Source organism: Ambystoma mexicanum, chromosome 4q, assembly GCF_040938575.1.
Source record: "Ambystoma mexicanum isolate Mex_15411 chromosome 4q, UKY_AmexF1_1, whole genome shotgun sequence".
Lineage (NCBI taxonomy): Eukaryota > Metazoa > Chordata > Amphibia > Caudata > Ambystomatidae > Ambystoma > Ambystoma mexicanum.
Window position 1 is genome coordinate 26,139,625 of NC_090928.1, and position 16,226 is coordinate 26,155,850.

The window sequence follows — 16,226 nt, forward strand, 5'->3', positions numbered from 1 at the left end:
CCTTCGCGCAGGGAAAAGCCATCAAGATTGCAAAACCATTGCAAAGGGCTGCGCCAACCCTGTACCAGTTTACCGGACTGGCAAACGCAAAGCGGGGAACGCGTATTACGGGTTTCGGGAACACGCGTGCGCGAGAAGTTTCACACGCGATCTGGCCTGGGGGAGCGTGTGCGTGTATTTCAGGGGTGCGCGAGAAGTTCCACACACGATTGGCCTGGGCGTGTGTATTTCAGGGGTGCGCGATGAGTTCCACACGCGAATGGCCTGGGCGTGTGTATTTCAGGGGTGCGCGAGAAGTTCTACACGCGATCGTGCTGGGCGCGTGTATTTCGGGGGTGCGCGTGAAGTTCCACACGCGATCTGGCCTGGGGGAGCGTGTGCGTGTATTTCAGGGGTGCGCGAGAAGTTCCACACACGATCGGGCCTGGGGGAGCGGGGTACGTGTATTTCAGGGGCTCGCGGGTGGTTTTACACGCAATCGGGCCTGCGGGAGCGGGGTACGTGTATTTCAGGGGCTCGCGGGTGGTTTTACACGCAATCGGGCCTGGGGGAGCAGGGTACCACTCACCGTCTGCCTTGCGTGTAGAAGAACGCGTAGCCAACACCCACCCGATGTGAAGTAATAGCGTGTGAACCCCAACACCTGCAAAACACACGCACCGCACCCCACGAAAAGCAAAGCCCGTGCGCGATACGTCACAGACGCGCATACGCGCTAAGGGCCTTTGGTCCAATGGAATCGCGTATGCGTGCTGGCGCGCTTACGCGCTAAGGGCCTTTCCTCGAATTACACGCTGACGTGCAGAATTTTCACGTGCCAAATCACTCCGTTTCAAGCACACGGAAGACCACGCTCCTGCCCAAAAGGCCGAATTACTGCCCCCCAGAGCCCCGAGCAGCCTCCCACAAGCCATTTGCTGCTGCTTGCCTGCCTGCTGCCACCGTGCCCTGCCATTTGGTGCCTGCACATCAGCCATCTGCAGGGGTCCAGTTGCTGTGTCCTCCCCTGCTGGAACAGAACACTCCCGACTGGGATATCATCACTCCACAGCCCAGCCCCAGGACCCAGTTGCCCACCCACGCCTGCCTCGGGGGTCGCCATGTCGGGGCAAACACCATCCGAGACCACTGGCGACCCCCAGCCAGAGGGGCAGAGGGCCACCAGCTTCAGTCAGAAGGAAGTTGGTGTCCTGGTGGAGCTTGTCCTGGGGCATTATGATGCCCTCTTCGGATCACCACTCGCCGACAAGGAAGGATGGGACAGGATCTGGGACGACTTTGTGGTTGCCATCAACGCGGAGGGGGTGGCAACCCGCAACATCAAGCAAGTGAAGAAGCGCTGGGAGGACTTCAGGTCCAGGACCCTCAAATAGGCCCGGCGCCTCGTGGAGGGGGGCCTGGGCAGCATGAGTACCATCCAGCCGAGGGTACTGGAACGCGTACGCCCAGCTCTCCATGCCCAGATCCTTGAGAGGCAGACCCGTCTGGAGTCGAGCGGTAAGTGGCCAAGCATTGCTGTGTGAGACAGGGCATGTTGCAGTGTGCTGGTTGTCTGATACTTGCCTGTATGTGTGACATAGGCCATGTACACGTTTGTGTGTGCAGGGACATCATGGTCATGCATGTGAGACCAGTAATGTGTGAAGCACACGGTTGGTGTATGTGTTTAAATGCAACATGGGGAGCCCTATGCGGAATGGACACATGAGAGCATGCCAGTGTCTGTTCCTGGACATGGGTGGGGGTGAGGGACGGGTGCTGAGGCCATGTACATGTATGGTGTCCATGTCTGTGTTTCTGACCTGCGTGTCTGTGACTTGTGAATGCCATGGATGCATGACACATGCCTGTGACAATGTTCAGAATCACTGATGCAGCCTAGTTATCCTTGCATCCACTGTGTCTGGGGTGTACGAGTCCAGATGGATGAAAGTACGTTGAAGTGTGTGCATGTGATAGGCATGACCCATGATGCATGTGAGTCCAAAAACAACATTGTATGCTTCAAGAGTCCCTTGGACATGTTTGCTTATGTCCATAGCATGCGCCATGCCTGTTACTGCATGTGTTTTGCCTGCACTGACCCATGTGTTGTGGAGGGACATGATGGAAGTGATCTTTGACAGTGCCACTCATCTGCTATTGCTTCCAGTCTAGGGGACCATTGTACAGTACCCTGATGCTTGTGTTCTATGTCTCCCTCTACACAGCGCAAAGTGAAGAAGAGGGCGGAGACGGCGCTGTGGAGCTAAGCGGCGGGGATGCCCCCACGGCTGCAGCGGAAGGGGTGGGTGAGCCCCCACAGGGGCTTGCAACGGCGGAAGACGGTGTGGAGCCATCCAGGTTGGTGGTTTCCACAGAGGAGGAGGAGGCCGCTACTGAGCCGCACATGGGGCCTTGTGGGGGCATCCCTGCTGGTGCAAGTGGTGCAGTCCAGGGGCAGGGGCAGGAGGCAGCACAGGTCGCCGTGGAGGTGCCTGTGCATGTCACTGTCCCTGACACTGTGACTGCACCACCATGCACCAGCAGGGATGCCCCATCCCAGGCCCGTCCGCAGGTAGGGGGATGTCCATGTCATCTGACTCCCCTCCACCTGTGGACGAGGGGGCCCCTGGCCGTATGGAGAAGGTCCTGATTGGTGTCGTGTTGCGCACGGCTGTCATTCGTGATGAGGTGCGTGCTTCCTGGGGGGAGCACGCACGTCATCACGAAGAGCACCGTGCCAACGTGGCCCAGTTGGGAGCGGTCATGGTCGGGGGTCTCGTACATGTGTCGGGCACTCTGGCGACCCTCTCCTCCTCTGTGGAGGCTATGCGCCAGTCGTACTCCATGCCGTCTTCCGGCCCAGATGCCACCAGGGCCCCCTGTGGACCTGCCCCGACCAATGCAGCCACCTCGGTGGGGATCCCATCCCTGCACAGTCGGGAGTCGGAGGTCCAGCAGGGGTGGACACACCAGCAACTGGAACCCAGCAGATGGAGGATGTGACGGCATCATCGGGCAGGGCACGGGCACGACGGCGTCGGTGGATTCCATCAGCCTGGATGCCGTTGTGCTGGCACAGGCAGTTGCGTCGGAGGCAGCGGCAGGCTCGACGTGGGAGGGATCATGGCTCGGGGCCATCAACATCAGGGGTGCAGGCATCGGCCGGAGGGCAGGAGAACCTGGAATGCGAGTGGCTTCCGTGTGAGAGCGGTTGGGCCAGCAGATAGGTGCGGAGCGGCAGCGGGCAGAGGAGGAACGGCTCACAATGGTCAGGGCGGAGAACTCCATGCGGAGGGCGCTGAGGCGGGCTGAGTGCCTCGAGGGTCTTCGCAGGGAGTTGTAGCTGGACACTGCATTATCCCTGCGGGACCTCGGGGCCAGGGAACATGCCCGCCACCAAGCCATTGAACAGGAGTTCGATGATGCCCTGGCCCATGACAACAACCAGTGAGCCGTCGGACTAGCCCGCTGCCCTTTTAAATAGTTATGTAGTTAGTGTTAGGTTTCCTTTGCTTTTTTATTTATTTTGGACCTTTTGGACAATGGGCCACATTTTTGTATATAGTTTTTTTTTATTAGGTAGTGTTGTTAGATGGGTTTCATTTCTTTTGTTGGGATCATGGACCCTGGCTTGTTCATCTGTACATAGTTCACTGTTGGATTTTCTTTTTATATTACAATTTACCTATGGAGCAATGCCTTTCAATTATTATTTTCCATAGGATTTTCTTTTGTGGACTGCGACTTTGGACACCATTCCTTTTTGGATTATGATTTTTGGTTTTGCATTTTTTCACGGACATGCTTCTTTTTATTTTTTTACATTCCCATTTCTGTTTTTTTTATTTTTGATTCAATTTATGTTTCCTTTAATAAATATTTCTTGATCAAACTTCAATGTGTAGTATCATCTCATTGGTTTCATGCATATCATGATATGGGTTTTGAGATTCACTGACACCCATTGGTGTATGTGAGGGACATGTGTTAGTTTCCGAACTTGCAATTGGTGTTCTATCATGTTATTGCCATTTCTAAGTGGGTGGATGCAATACTCGGGTGGGTGTTTTGCATTTGGAGGCTGACCATAGGGACCAGGGATTTAGATTGTGATGACATGTTGGCTGGGGAACATGAGTGGGGGCCTGCTGGCAGGTGCCCCACAGTGCTGGGGGTGCAGGGGAATATGAGTTGGGGCCTTGTGGAGGGTGCCCCACAGTGCTGGAGGGTGGGGGTGCAGGGGACCATGAGTTGGGGCCTGGTGGAGTGTGCACCACAGTGCTGGGGGGTGGGGGTGCAGGGGAACATGAGTTGGGTGCCTGGTGGAGGGTGCCCCACAGTGCTGGGGGGTGTGGGTGCAGGGGAACATGAGTTGGGGCCTAGTGGAGGGTGCCCCACAGTGCTGGGGGGTGGGGGTGCACGGGAACATGAGTTGGGGCCTGGTGGAGGGTGCCCCACAGTGCTGGGGGGTGGGGGTGCAGGGGGACGAGTGGGGGTGCAGGCTAGTCCCCCGTTGTGTGGGCTGCCTGCAGGGGCCGTGGAGGTTGTGGAGCGAACACCTGGGAGGACCCACACGGCCAATTCACGTGTAGTACTCCACGGAACCCCTGAAATACACGTACCCTGCTGATGTCGCGTGTGAAACTTCCCGCGCACCCCAAGATACACGTAGCCAGGACATTTGCGTGTGGAACTTCCAGCGCACCCCTGGAATACACGTACCCTGCTGATATCGCGTGTGAAACTTCTCGCGCACCTCTGAAATACACGCGCCCAGGCCAATCGCGTGTGGCACTTCTCGCGCACCTCTGAAATACACGCGCCCAGGCCAATCGCGTGTGGAATTTCTCGCGCAGCCCTGAAATACACGCGCCCAGGCCAATCGCATGTGGCACTTCTCACGCACCTCTGAAATACACGCACACGCTTCCCCAGGCCCGATTGCATGTGAAACTTCTCGCGCACCTCTGAAATACACGCACACGCTCCCCCAGGCCCGATCGCGTGTGGAACTTCTCGCGCACCCCTGAAATACACGCGCCCAGGCCAATCGCGTGTGGAACTTCTCGCGCACCTCTGAAATACACGCGCCCAGGCCAATCGTGTGTGGAACCTCTCGCGCACCCCTGAAATACACACGCCCAGGCCAATCGCGTGTGAAACTTCTCGCGCACCTATGAAATACACGCTCACTCTCCCCCAGGCCGGATCGCGTGTGGAACTTCTCGCGCACCTCTGAAATACACGCGCCCAGGCCAATCGCGTGTGGAACTTCTCGCGCACCCCTGAAATACACGCACATGCTCCCCCAGGCCTGATCGCGTGTGGAACTTCTCGCGCGTGTAGAACTTTGGCGCACATTTTTTTCCTGCGCAGGGACGCTACCGCCTGCTTTCGTGTGGCGGACATGTATTCGATTCCATGAATGCGTGTTGTAGGCGAGCGTGTGGGCGTTCCGCGCACTTGCCTCCTGTACTTCCCCTGTGACGCCCACATTTTCACAAGTTGTTCCCCATTCTGCGTGTAACGCCCCGTGTTACGCCTACTTTTGTTTTGTGCGCCGCGCTATGTGCAAATTCGCTGTGGCCTTATCGCACGGCGTTCGATGACCTGTGCGCCACGCACTTTTTCAGCACACATCCCACATTTTGCGCGTGCACGGACTTCCATGAATAGATGTGCGCTGTTTTCTGTGCGATAATAGCGCTTGCACTGCGATTTTCACTATTTCACTGCGAATCGCACGTTTTCGCACGCGTGCGCCGTTTTTTCAGCACACATTCATTCCATGAATCGGCCTGATAGTTTGGTTTGTTTGGTGGTAGCACGGACAGCAAGTAGCTGGAGTATTTTAGTGTATTAGTGTATGCCACATTACTGCAAGTGGTGGAACAGCCGAGGAGGTCTGTGTATGGCGGTGGAGGCAGCAAAGGCAGACCCATAGTTATAGTCACTGGTTTTTTAAGCCACCCTGATGTTAGATAAGTGCCTCTTCTCTGGGTGTTGTCACCCAGAGAATCCAGTTTGGTTGGATGCTGTTGCCTACACCTGGAGCTCATTGGCCCCCTGGTGCCTAAGGGATGAGGGGGAAGGGAGGAGTTCTAGTAACTCGTTAAGTACAGTTTGCACCAACAAATGCAGAGGTGTTACACAGAGCAACAACTGAGTGCAACCATGCAGGGGTACAGAGAGGTCATGTAGTCTTCAATTGACTCTCTGAGCACACCCTCTCCAAGCGTACACTAGAAAATAGCCAGAAGCAGTGAGGAAATCAGCTGAATCCAAGACTCAAGGATTGGAGCTTAAACCACATCCCTTGTAGAAGGTATCTCGCATGTAAAAGTAGGGCCTAGCTACCACCATTGCACACCGGTATTGTCCTTTTTCGTATCTCACCCCGTTTTCACGCACAAACTGCAAGCCCAACTTATTCTCTTAACATGTAGATTGCCCCTCAAACTATTATGTTGCCTTTGCTATTGTACTGAAAATATATTTTAAAACGGTGACAGTTATTTGAAAGGCAGCAAAAAATACAGATGACTCTTAAGGTTTCTCAATAAGTTACAGGAGCCCATGCACTCGGGTGCAATGAGGCAATATGTTAAGTCCCTCCATGAAAGAAGTGCTTTTTCCGTTCCTCAGCCAGTGAAACCACATAACCAGCCCACAGCTCCTCATATAGTGACAACCTAGGTGTAGCCACCTCCTCCTTCTACATCGAGTGACACTCGTAAACAACCCACTTTTCCAGCACCACTACCTCTTCCAAAGCATCTGCCACCTCCACTACTACCTCCTCTCTCCTGGTTCTTCAGACAATGATACAGTGTGTGACCTGGTCGACACATCAGACGAGGAAGTGCCATGTCAATCAAAGCTTTCCACAACAGTGTACCTGGAGATCCCAGCATCAGAAACGCCACAGACTGAGCAAGTAGGGCTTCTCTTCATTTTTGTTGAGGGAGGTCACAGAGAGGTCCAGTATACAGCTTCAGCTGGAAGTGATGGGAGAGGCCTCAAAGATTCGGCAAAAACCAGCATTGGTCCAGCAAGTAGAAAAGAGAGTGGATATGAGGCACATGTCTCTTCCAGCAGAGAAGCTGTGCATCATGGGCCATCCTGCAGCTCACTCGACCATGGTGACGAAGGATACATTCTTTGGCAAAAGCCAAGCATCGGCTACTTTCTTCTACTCTTTGCAGAATGTACTAGGGTGGGAGAACCGTCTCCTGGATATTGCAGGGAGAAAAAAGGTCTACCAAAACCCCACCCTGAGTTTTAAGCAGGTCATTGCTGAAGCAGTTATGGCAGCGGTCAACTTTAAGTTCTGGAAAGAGCTGGGTGTTTATGATTCACTACTCCCCCACACCCCAAATGCTTGACCAGAAGCCTGCCAAGTAGCATATAACTTAATGTAACCTTATGGGAGCCACCTATCACCACCTTGCCATAGCGGGTAGGAGTATGTCCGTAGGTGTGTCTATTAGGCATCAAGCGCTTCTCAAAGCCACCAAGTTCCAATCGGTTGTCTAGGAACAAGTAATGGAAATACCGTTGTTTGGGGTAGAGTTTTAAAAAAAAAAAACTTTAAAAGAAACATTTTTAGGCAGGATACAGATGAAGAGCTAAATAAAAAGAATAGTACGCAGACGGCAAAGTCTTTGGCACCTCTGACCAAACCCCACCCCTACAATCTGTGTCTTAGGGCCAACATAGATGGTCATTCACTTCCAAGAGTTCAGGAGGTTTCAACGGTTTCCACGACCGTCGGAGTAGACGGTACAGATCTTTAAGCACGCATCGAAACAAGTAAGCACGTCCATTCCCCTGGGGATTCTTCTCCCAGCCCTCTGCCGCCAATGGGGCAAAACAGTGTACGTGACTTAAAAGTGCAGGTTCACAGCACACTGGTATGGACACTGTCAGTGTGTCTTACCCAGTGGAAGTCAATAACCTATGATAACTGGTCCCTGTCAGCGGTTCACATGGGCTTTCACCACCCTCTTCCTCCCTTCAAAGATGCCCAGACTCTGATCTCACAGGAGATCTCCAAACTGCTGCTCTTAGAAGCAATAGAGAGTCTAACTACCTCAGAAGGGTCAAGGTTTTTACTCCAGGTTCTTCACTGTTCCGAAGAAAAACAAGACTGACCTGCTTACAGTGTGAAACCATACCCCCCCCTAAACCTTTTTTTGCTCCAAGGAAAGTTCACAATGATTACACACGCTCTCATAAAATCATCGCGTCAGCCAGGCGACTGGCTAGTAGCAGTGGACCTGCTGGATGCCCATTTACATGTACCCATTTGGCTCCCTCCCTGCCACCTGCCGTAATCCATAAGCCAAGATCATTATCAGCACAAGTCTTAACCTTGGGCCTCAGCCCAGCCCCATGGGTGTTTACCAAGCTGATGGCAGTGGTGGCTGCATGTCTAAGTCTGAAAGGCATTCACTTGTATCCTTACCTGGATGACTGAGTGATCAGGGCCCAGTCCCCAATCCAAGCATCAGAACATCTGCAATACCTACTAGACCTGATGCTTTTGGCCTATCGGTAAATGTAAAGAAATACCCTCTCTTCCCGATGCTGAAGCTAGAATTCATTGGCTTTATCTGGAATTCGGTGCTCAGCCTGGTGGTTCCTATGTCTGTTGGGACTGATGGCGGCATGTCTCTTGCTGGTTCCTACGGCCAGGCTGCGGATGAGGCGGACTCGGCTGCACCTAGCAGCATCCTGGACTCAATTGACAGACCCTCTTACCAAGGTGATTTCCATTTGATCATTGCTGGAGTGGGGTCTACTGTGGTAGTTGGACATTAGCAACTTGCGGATAGGAACAGAGTTTGAGGACCCTCCTCATCATTTCACCATATCAACAGTCTCCTCCTTTTCAGTGTGGGTAGAGACTCTGGAGGGCCTTCCGATCCACGACATGTGGAACAAGGAGGATGCTCAGGAACTCAAACTTTTTGGAGTTAAAAGCAGCATTTGTAGGTCTGCAGGCTTTCCCGCCAGTGATAGCTGGCTCCAGTGTATTGGTTATGAAAGACCATGTGGTAGCAATTATTTACATCAACAAATGGGGCGGCATCAAAGTGGTGAAGTTGTGTGCTCTAGTAGTTCATTTGTGGGACTGAGCACTGATCCAACCTGGCGGGGACAGAACATGTTCAGGCGGACAAACTCAGCAGGAGATCAGCTGCCAACCAATTCTCTGAGCTATTTTTGCGACCAAAGGTGCCAGTGGATCTATTCACGATGGAGTGGAACAGCAATTGCTGGCATTGTACCTTATGGAAGGGAAGAGCGAAAGGTTCTTTGGGGGATTGATTGTCGATATCGTGGAACAATCTGTTGGAATATTCGTTTCCCCCCCTCTTCCACTGATTCAAAGGTCTTGCAGAAATCCAAAGCCTCCAGCCAGATGGAGCTTCTTTCTGATAGCTCCACATTTTCCCCAGCAGCATTTTTTTCTGTCAGACCTACTGCTTATGGCCGATGGATCACCTCTTCCACCCCCACCCCTCCTTCTGATCCTCCTTCACCAGCAGGAGGGCAACAATCGCTTTCCTTGGCACTGTGTCAACTTAAACATTAAATTAGGTACACTTGTGTTTCACAGAGGAGAACCTCAGGCTGATAGGAGCTTCCCCACCTGCTCTCAATATATGGAAAATGGCTTTTTTTCTGCCATTGGGTGCTGGATAAAGAAAAAGATCCCCTTCAGGCATCCATTTACGACATCCTTTCTTTTTTGTCAAAACTGGTTCAAACAGGGACCCTCATTCTGTATGTATCCTGCAGGGTTGGGGCTTACCTTGCAAATAAAGATAGGCGGGTCTCTTTCGCTAACCCAATAGTTACGTGCCCCTTTGGGGGTCTGGTAGATCTGTTTCCGCCTATTCGACGTCTGATTGCGAATTGGAATGTTAATGTGGTTTTGACAGCCCTTCACACACTATTAAATTATGTCTGGTCACTTGGAAGATATTATTTCTGGTGGCAATTAATTCAGCATGCCGCTTCAAGTCCTGTCTGTTGTGGAACCCTACCTCTCATTTCATTCCATCCTCTCCCCAGTGATCTTCAGTTTATACATGGAGCCGCTGGAGCCCTCCTAGCCACACGCAACATCCACATCCACCAGTACGCCGACGATGCACAGCTATACCTCAATATCGACTCCATCAAGAATATCCACAGGCTCTAAATCTGCCTCTCGCTGATCCAGTCTTTTTTCCCCCCCAAGTTGTCTTTTTTATTAAAATCTCTATTAACAATTCACAGATCAGCATTCATACAAGTCGAGCAACACAGCTGGAACATCGAAATTTAATTTTCTGAATCCGTCCCCCGAAAGAAGAAAGAAAAGAACAAGGGAGTTAGAGAAAAAAAAAGGAACCACACAAATTTTGTTGCAGTGAATAAATACCATGTGCCTTTGGCAACCATTCATCTCTGACTGTGCAAGCCCAGCCCGCTCCTGTATACAGAGGTCATAATACGTCCAGCACCATCATTCCCCTCAACCCCTCTGGCCAATTCAGGGAGAAGTGTTTCATGAGCTGCAGCCGGAAGAACATGTGCTATTTATCACGGATAAAGTCCAGAAAGTGGGACCGGGTCCAGGAGAATTTTGGCATTCCAGGGTCTTCTAGAAGCAAGTACGGTTAATCCCCTCGGCCATCAACGGGTGTTAAATGGAGTCTGCTCCAGGACCCGACATCGGGGACGTGCCATCCTCCGGGACATCCCCTCGGAGCAGTGTTGGCGGGCACATGGGGAGCAGGCAGCCCGTGATGTCTTTGATTTTGGAGCAAATCTCCTGCCAATAGGTCTTCATAATCGGGCAGTGCCACCACATGTGCGCCAAGGCCCCATGTTTACCACAACCATTCCAACCGTGGTCTGAGTAATCAGGTGGATCGCATGCAGTCTGTAAGGGGTCATATACCACCGAAAACATATCATAATGGCTCCTTCATTGATTAAGGTGCAACAGGAGCACTTATGCGCCTGGGCCCAAATCTTCAACCATAATTCCTCTGCAATATCCATTCCTAGCTTCCTTTCTTAGTGTGTCATATATGGAAGTTTTTGCACCGGGTCAGCATTTCCCAGCAAGCGATGGCGGGTGGAAACCTTACACGACTCATGCCACTCTAAGACTTTGAGCTCAAGCCCCGTAGGGGGGCAACAAACTTGCCTGTTTAATTATACTCTGGGATACCCAGTGCTGTATTCGCGCATAGGGACAACGCTCTGCCCCTGTCAAATGAAATCTCTCCTTGCATTCCATGAATGTGAGCTGCACGCTGTCTTTATAAGTACCTCAATCTTGAGGTACATTGGGATTCCCACTGTGCGAATGTCCTGCTGTCCATGCCCGGCGAAAACACTTGGTTATGGATCGCTGGAGAAAGGGGGCCCAACCCTGACTTAAAACCCTGCTGAGTGCATGCTTTGTCCCAATGTTGTAGTGTAGTGCAAGTGGTCATTAGGATGCCCTGTTACAGGAGTCTAGCCTCTTTAGGAAGAAAGGGGAGGTGGGCTTGCCAAAAGGGTGAAAAGGCTTGCTCTATCGCCTCTCACTTCGGAGCCCTCTGCTTTGATGCCCAATCCAGAATCAAGGCAATCTGAGCAGCCCGGAAATACCTCTGAATGGATGGGACCCGCCTAAACCCCAGGACCGAATGAGAATCCTGTGATTCCAGATAAACTGCCCCACTGCCTTCTGCAAGTCAAGTAAGTCTTTCTGGGATAAGGATTGGGAGTGCCTGGAAGATGTAGGGTAGTTTTGGGAGTAAGGACATCTTGACCGCACTAAACCGACCCAACCATGAGATATCTTGCATGTCCCCTCAGCAAATTTAGCCAACACTCCCGAGAATGACCCAATAAACCCATCCTGTTTGTCATTGGGGGTATAGATCGAAGCTGGCGTAATCTTGATTTTCTACAGGAGTGCTGCGATTAGCAAATGCCTCCTCTCCCTGTCCCGCAGCACCTTTAAGACCCTCAGGGGCGTGTCTTTGCGGACCATGATGGCGACTCCATTCTTTTGGAAGCCACTCGAAGCAAAATAAGCTTTGGGTTAGGTTTTACTACAACAATGCGCTTCATCTGCAGCCAGGAGGTCAGACTCCTGAAGAAAAGCTAGGGCAGCGTCATGGGCAGCTATTCTATGGCGCAGGGCTTTGCAATTGATCAGAGAGTTAATACTGTGCACATTTAGGGTCACACAGGATATATCACTAGTCGAAAGGCATAAAATAAGCAGTGTTGCATAGCAATTTGCTATGCAAGTCTGTAGGTTTGCTAATTAAATTGACACTTGTGTAGCAACGATAGCTATTTAAGTTACCTATTCAATGAATGCACAGCCTGTGCAGGACTGCTAGGCAAACATTAAATACATGAAAACCATAAGTAATCGGGATGATGCTTTTAATAAGCAAACAGTATCCTGTCTTGCAAAGACCAGTATGTGTTCACTTTATTTTATTTTTTAAAAGACAGTCGTGCAGTTCCAGTCCTAAAAATGTAAGCTGTTATATAATTACAGTATTGCTACTTCAAAACACTGCATTGTCTCCATGCTTTACAGTAAAGTTTAGGTTTATGTATTTAAAGCCTTAATGTATGTTTTTAATATTTTAATGCGCACCAGACCCAAGGGTATCAGGGCGCAATAGGCATCAAGCAGGATTTTCAGCTTTGGTTACATTGCTGTGCAGTCACAAGAACATGCAGTATATAGAGGATATGTACAGACAATAGGTCATATATACAAAATATAGTTAAGTCATGTACAAAAATGCTGACTGTTGGGGAAGTAGGGCAAGGGAGGTGAGTAAGGTGAGGAGCAATGGTGTGTGGTAGCATGTTAGCAGTCGTTTTCCTTGATCCAGTGGATGAGGTTGGACCTAAAGCACAAGTATGATTGATCTTCCCTCAGGGCTGGGGGGGAGGGAATTCCAATGTTGGGGCGCTATAACCGGGAAGCTGCTTCATCCAGTTTTGGTACGTTTGAATCTGGGCACTGTTAGAAGATTGGCATTAGCAGTTCTAGTGGGGCAGTTGGAAGACTGTCTCGTGAATCTGGCTGTGAGGTATTGTGGGGCTGCGTTGTGGAGGCATTTGTGAGTCAGAGAAGCTGCTTTTAGTAAGATTTTGTCTTTTGTGGTAAGCCAGTTATTAGCTCTTCTGATGTCAGAGATGTGTTTTTTTTGGGGGGATATTCAGATCTGCTCTGAGCATTATTTTGTAAAATCTGGATTTTGTTGGTGATGTATTTGCTGCTCCCTAAATATACAGCGTTACAATAGTCCAGTTTTGACAAAATAAGGGCTCTTGCTAGGGTGATGCAACTGTTGGTGGAGAGGAAGGGTTTAGCTGCTCTGATTAGCTCACAGGTGTAGGCAGTGACAGAGGCCATGGAGTTGACCTGCTTGTTGAATGTGAGAGTGGCGTCTAGGTAGAAGCCAAGGGTTTTGACTTCCTTGGCTACTTTAATATTGTTGGCATCTGTTATAAAGTTGGTGTAGTTGTGGCCAAGTTTATTGATGTTGGCGGGGGTGCAGAGGATAAGAAGTTCCGTCTTGTCATCATTCAAGCATAGACCATGAGAGGCCATCCATGCCTGAATGATGAGGTACAACCTATACACCAATGCTAAATCCTTGATGTAATCTCCCGTCAACGGAATGAGGATCTGGGTATCATCGGCATAATTTGTGTAGGTGATACCAAGATCATCGAGATCATCAAAAAGGGGCTTTGTGAATATGTTGTACAGGGTCTGGGACACGCAGGATCCCTGCGGCACTCCGCAGGTGATAGGTATGGGGTCGGCGGATGCTGAGGATGAGAAAACACGCATTGTCCTGTTGTCTAGGAATGATTGAATCCAACCTATTGCTTCTTGCGAGAAGTGGGCAGCAGAGTCCAGGTGGTTACAGAGGATTCTGTGATCTACTAAATCAAACGCCGCAGAGAGGTTGAGTAGAAGCAGTAGGGCTGCTTTACCACTGTCTCTGAGCGAGTCAATTTGTGCGAGTCAATTTGTGCCTTTAGTCAATCGGCGCTGTTTCGGTCCCATGTTGGGGCCTGAAACCGGATTGACGGACTCCTAGGAGATGGTTAAGTTCTAAGTATTGCTGTATTTGGAAGTATGCTACCTTGTCTAGTATTTTGAGAAGGAAGGGGACCGTGGTGATGGGTCTGTAGTTGGTGGGTATAGTAGGGTCCAGAGTTTGATTTTTGAGTAGTGGGAGAACCCATGACTCTTTGAGGTTGCTGGGGATAATACCAGACGAGAAGGAGGCGTTTATGAGCTTGGAGATAAATGGTGAGAAGTCTCTGGCTGCATCCTTTATGATTTGGGCTGCTTGTCAGTTTAAGGGAGAGTATGACTTTTTCGACCTATAAAATGTCTACTTTGGCGAAAGCAGGGGGAGACTGTTTGGATGGTGAAGGAGTGGGTTTGGTAGCATTGGGGGTGGAAAGGTGGAGCGTTAGCGATCCTAGCTTGAAGGGATGCTACTTTGTTGGATAAGGCGTTTTGGATGCTGGAGCACCATGTTTTGTCCTTTCAGGGTCCTGGATGGGTGTTTCCAGCTCTTTGAGAATGGTAAACAGTTCTTTTATACTGGAGTTGGCTTGGGAGATTCTTTGATCGAAGGAAATTTGTTTAGCAAGTACAATTTGGTTCTTGTAAATGAAAGTAAGTTTAATGAGGTTATTTATGTTGATTTCAGAGGGGTATTGTCTCCATCTTTGTTCATTTTTCCTTTTTTCAAGTCTAAGAGACTTCAAGTGCGGAGTGAACCATGAGTTTAGGTGCTTTTGGGTTTGCTCTTTATGAGTTTTAGTGGTGCTATAGAGTCTAGGGCTGAGGTCATTATTTTGTTGTACTCATCTACAAAGGTGAAGGGATCAGTGGAGTCGGGGAGTGAGTTCAGGGTAGGTAGGATGAGGGGGGTAAGTTTTTCAGCTGTAATATTTCTTCCTGGTGAGAATGGCGGGAGCTAGAGAGTTGTTTGGAGGTGCAGGGAGAGTGGCCTCTAGAGAGAATGTTATCCGGTAGTGGTCAGACCAAGGTCGGGGTGAGATGGATGTGATGGAAGTCTGGCAGTTGTAGTCTGCAACCCAATCGAGGGCCCTTCCTTTATTGTGAGTGGGTAGGGTCACTTTTTGAGTGAACCCTAGTTCTGCAAGGGAGTCAGTGATTTGGGCTGCGTGGTGGTCTGAAGGGTCGTTGAGCCCTAAGTTAAGGTCACCTAGAAGAAGGCATTGGGATGTGTTTTTTAGGTTGTCTGAGAGGATTGTTAAGTCCTCTTTGAAAAACCCTAGAGGACCTGGGGGTCTGTATATGAGGTGGATAGTCGGGGTTTGGGTGTCAGTGAGAGGTCATTTGGCTGTGAGGGATTCGCAGGAATCGAAGTTGTGGGGCGGGGTGAGTCTCAGGGCTAGGCTAGTTTTAGCAATTATGGCTCTGTCTGCACTAAGGAGCGAGTAGTCCTCTGGAATAGCTAACATGCGTGCGGGACCTGCTGCGGAGTGGAGCCATGATTCTGTGATGGCTAGGAAGTCCAATTTCTCTAGCTGTAGAAGGTCTGCTATTTCTGTGGCGTGTGCTACTACAGATCGGGCATTTATTAGGGCGCCTCTGATGTTAGGCATATTAGTCTCAGTGGGTGTCATAAGAGGTACCTGATAGTTACGATTATGCTTAGGAGAGGCATTATCGGTCTGAATGAATTGGGTGTTCTTGGGTGATAGAGAGTGGGGAGAAGTGGTAGGGCTGCAGGGTGAGTTGGTGGGCTTAGAGTGTGGGGAGAGGTTTCTGGTACTTCTTGTGGTAGGAGGGGAGGCTCTGGCGAGAGGTTCAAATAATTTCGGAAGCCTAGCGTGAAGTTTGATGTTCCTCTAACTGAAGCTACATGGTCTGGAGTCCGGCTGGTGCTGGCTGATGTGGTTAGGTGGAAGGCTGTTATCGAGGGTCATGTTGTTGGGTGCAGTTGCTGGGACTAGTGGGGTGAGTACAATAGTGGGACTAGATGTGCAGATTAAGTTGAGGATAGTCCTCAGTAGGATGGTGTAAAAGGTTGGCAGATGCATCGTGGTATGGTTGTGCTAGCAGTCACTGTTAGCAGTGGGTATGCTAGTGGTCACTGTCAACAGGTGGAGGAGTTGCCAATTGACTTGAAGCAGTTGGGTGTTGCGGCAGGCAAGTA

The 16,226-nt window shown here is 50.5% G+C and overlaps 1 protein-coding gene across 1 annotated transcript in view; it reads left to right on the top strand.

Moving 5' to 3' along the window:
• Positions 1 to 16,226, top strand: part of LOC138467423 (ras-related protein Rab-4A) — a 693,758-nt gene that overhangs the window by 4,555 nt on the left and 672,977 nt on the right. The window lies entirely within an intron of this gene.